At 44.8% G+C, this 4,130-nt stretch overlaps 1 long non-coding RNA gene across 1 annotated transcript; it reads left to right on the plus strand.

The window, feature by feature from the left end:
• Positions 1-2,012: 2,012 nt before the first annotated feature.
• On the plus strand, positions 2,013-3,693 carry LOC142310043 (uncharacterized). The gene is made up of 4 exons (XR_012754069.1): positions 2,013-2,431; positions 2,510-2,589; positions 2,678-2,785; positions 3,620-3,693. It is a non-coding gene; the product is annotated as an uncharacterized LOC142310043 (long non-coding RNA).
• Positions 3,694-4,130: the final 437 nt, after the last annotated feature.

The following is a 4,130-nucleotide window of genomic DNA, read 5'->3' on the forward strand; positions in this document are numbered from 1 at the left end:
TGTATGCAGCAGAGCTATGTGTGTCTGTATGTAGGCAGCACAGTAATGTGTGTCTGTCTGTATGTAGTAGAGTTATGAGTGTCTGTATGTTTGCAGCCGAGCTATGTGTGTCTGTATTTATGTATGCAGCAAAGTTATGTGTTTCTGTCTGTATGTATGCAGCAGAGTTATGTGTGTCTGTATGCATGCAGCAGAGCTGTGTGTGTCTGTCTGTATGCAGCAGAGCAGTGTGTCTGTATGTATGCATGTAGCAGAGCTGTGTGTGTCTGTATGTATGCATGCAGCAGAGCTGTGTGTGTCTGTATGTATGTATGCATACAGCAGAGCTGTGTCTGTATGCATGTAGCAGAGCAGGGTGTGTCTGTATGTATGCATGTAGCAGAGTTGTGTGTGTATAAATGCATGTAGCAGAGCTGTGTGTGTCTGTATGTATGTGTGCAGCAGAGCTGTGTGTGGCTGTATGTATGCAGCAGAGCTGTGTGTGTCTGTATCTATGCAGCAGAGCTGTGTGTGTCTGTATGTATGTATGAATGCAGCAGAGCAGTGTGTGTCTGTCTGTATGTATGCAGCAGAGCTCTGTGTCTGTATGTATGTATGCAGCAGAGCTATGTGTGTCAGTCTGTCTGTATGCAGCATAGCTGTGTGTGTCTGTCTATATGTATCCAGCAGAGCTGTGTGTGTCTGTCTGTATGCATGTATGATGTGTATATATGTATGTCAGTGTATATGACTGTATAGATTTGTCTGTTTATATGCATTTTTGTGAGTTTGTCTTTAACTATCTATATGTACGTGTACGTATCTGTGTTTGTGTGTGTCTGCGTGTGGATGGGGCCCACTGGGACTCTTCTGCCTGGGGCCCACAAAAACCTGGAGCCAGCCCTGTTTATAGAGTATAAAAACAAGAGGCATGCTATTACTATCCAAGTCTCACTTCAGCTCAGCTATAGAGCATTAGATCCCATGCCGCATGATATGTGCAGCAGATAATGCATGCATTCACAGCAGCTGTGTCACATTTGCTAATATAATTCTATTAGAACTTTTCACACTCACTTTTACATCAGGAAAAACTAGGTTAAATACAAATAAATAGATGACAAATCACGCATCAAGAATGACATTGCAATGTCTATACATAAATATGCAGTGAACATGGCCAAACATCTGGCACTGTGTCGAAAAGAGATTACATCCTGATCAGTCTATAGCCTAAGTATATTTTTAGCCATGTGCAGCCGGCGTGCTTACAAGTACTTGACCTACAACAGAAACCACATTGAATGATGTTAAAGCACCACTCCAGTGATTTTTTTTTTTGTTCAGCGCTAGAGTGATATTTTAAATGTTTTCATGCGTTTTCGGTGCCTCTCCATCCTACGGAGCCATCTTGTGACTGTAACTTCTGACTGGCTGGAAATCAGAAGACACTTTACAAGTGATCAATGCAACTCTATGAGAGACAGAACAAGGCCAGAAGGAGGCTCTCATAGAGTTGTATTGCTTTATGACCGCCATCACACATGTGCGTCACTTTCGATTTGACCCCACCAACATCGCACCTGCGATGTCGTAGTGTGCAAAGTCCCCATTACTGTCGAGAGGAAGGAATGCAGAATGTAATGTTGCTTGAGTGCGTCGAAAAAACGGACAGCGACGGTTCCGTCGGCGTCCGTTGTGTGTTACAATGGAAGCCTATGGGCGTCGGAATCTGTCGGAGTCCGTAAATTGACAGATTACGGTGACGGATCCATCTTTTAGTATCTCTCTCACTCTCTCTCTTTCTCTCTCTCCTCACCCCTCACAGTGTCCCTGATGAAGAAGGGCACTACCCTTCAAAATGCATAGGATAGATGTGGCCTATTGTATACTCGCTCCTTTTAAACTTCCCGCTACATGCTTGAGGCACGCCTGAGCAGGAGGGGTGAGTTTCCGGCTGGGTCCCCCCATCCACTTCTGCTCAGCGGCTCAGCACACCACACTCTCCAGTCCTATCACAGCCATCTTCGTACCCCCAGACAAAACCTAGGACTGACCAGTCTCCACACTCACAATCTGCTGGCCAGATAAGACTGTCACCGCTGCAGCCCAGTCTGGGCTGTCTTCTACTTAGCACGCTCGCAGACCACTCTGCAATATCATTTACCAGTGCACGGCGCTGCTGCAGACTACTCCTCTTTACTGTCTGCCCTGAGGCCGCTCACAGCTGAGGGCTGCCCTTTGATTACTGCACTACAACCTCTCAGACCTCCGGACACCATTTCTACAATTAACCCCCTCTTAACCCCTACCGTACCATTAGAAAAACCTCCAGCTGCCTACCCCAAGATCTCTGCTATTTTCGGCTGAGCACTGAAGCACCACTAGCTTCCATACCTTCTAGTCTGGCTTGCTTCTAGCTGAAATCTCAAATCCTACCATTGTGTACCAGGTAGCTATCCTCAAGTTATCACTAATATAGGAACAACATGGAAGAGTGCCATGTAAACATACCATATATATTTTACAGATATACAGGAAAATCCAGCAGCATTTATCCTGCCCCAAACTCTACAAGGACGTATCTTCGTATTGAAGATTGAAGTTCAGGTACATTTGCCAAACCCTCCCCCCTCCCCTCCTTTTATATTACTTTTAATCATCAACCCCACCCTTCCTTTTTTTCCCCCTTTTGTAGTTCCAGCTTCCATGTGAAGACCTTTGTCAATTTATAGGCACTACCAACTACTATCACGAATTTATATCAAGAAGGTGCTTATCAGACGTACTAACCATCTTGCAGAAGGTGTGCCTCTTTTATATAGCGTAATGTTACATTTCTCATTGTATGCTACCATTTTAACCCACCTTGTTTCATCCATACTTTTTAGTACCAGCTTTCCAATTGAAGCCTCCTAGCATCTATAACTAAAGGGCCATTTAAACGCTGCGACATTGCTAATGATATATCATCGGGTTCACGGTGTTTGTGACGCACATCCGGCGTCGTTAGTGACATCGCAGCGTGTAACACTTATGAGTGACCTTAAGCAATCGCAAAAGAGGCAAAAATTGTTGGTATGTGAGACGTTGTCCACTTACCAAAAATCGTTGTCTCTTCAGTAGCGAGGTTGTTTGTCGTACCTGCGGCAGTACACATCGCTATGTGTGACACCGCAGGAACGAGCAACAACCTTGTACCTGCGGCCGGCCGCAATGAGGAAGGAAGGAGGTAGGCGGGATGTTCGTCCCGCTCATCTCCGCCCCTACGCTTCTATTGGACGGCTGCCGTGTGACATTGCTGTGACGTCGCATGTACCGCCCCCTTAGAAAGGAGGCGGTTCGCCGGCCACAGCAAAGTCGCAGGGAAGGTAAGTCCGTGTGACGGGTTTAAGCGATGTTGTGCGCCACGGGCAGCGATAAGCCCGTGACGCACAACAGACGGGGGCAGGTACGCTCGCTAGCGATATCGATAGCGATATCGCAGCATGTAAAGTACCCTTAATACTCAATCGAGGAGTTGCTCAGACCATATTTAACCACCCTGTGGTAAGTGTGCTCACTCCATATAGCGTTGCCAATCCATTATAGACTACTTAATGCTCCATGTACATTTTTTCTTACATTTTTCTTATTTTAGGCTTCTCCACTGCTATATTTACCATACGTTCTGCCACTCTACCTCTCAACCTGAATTCAAAACCTAGAATCTACAGGACGCAGGTAAATTAAATCATACAATGTGTTAGCCTTATTTATACACTGTACAAATCATTGACATTCACACAGCCCTCCCCTTTTTTTCATTTTATAGGTCCTACACCGATCCAGCTCCTTGTCTGGACTCTTGGATCTTGACCTTGTCATCTAACATGTTTGGAAGGAAAACTTCTAAACCAAAATTTTATCCCAGAAAAAATCAGTAAACATTTTCAATTTTAAATGTTATACCTTTTCTTTTTATTTGTGCAACTTACACCATCTAGCTAACTTTCACATATGTCACTTAGTTTTCCTCATCCCTTTCTCGTTCTACTTGGAAGTGCGGTAGTTTTATTATTATAGTATCCAATCAGTGTTAACCACATCTAGACAGGTTATACGTGGAACATGTCTACTACCTGCGGCTTCCGATCGCTACCCTCCTCTTA

The sequence above is a fragment of the Anomaloglossus baeobatrachus genome, chromosome 5 (assembly GCF_048569485.1).
Source record: "Anomaloglossus baeobatrachus isolate aAnoBae1 chromosome 5, aAnoBae1.hap1, whole genome shotgun sequence".
Classification (NCBI taxonomy): Eukaryota; Metazoa; Chordata; class Amphibia; order Anura; family Aromobatidae; genus Anomaloglossus; species Anomaloglossus baeobatrachus.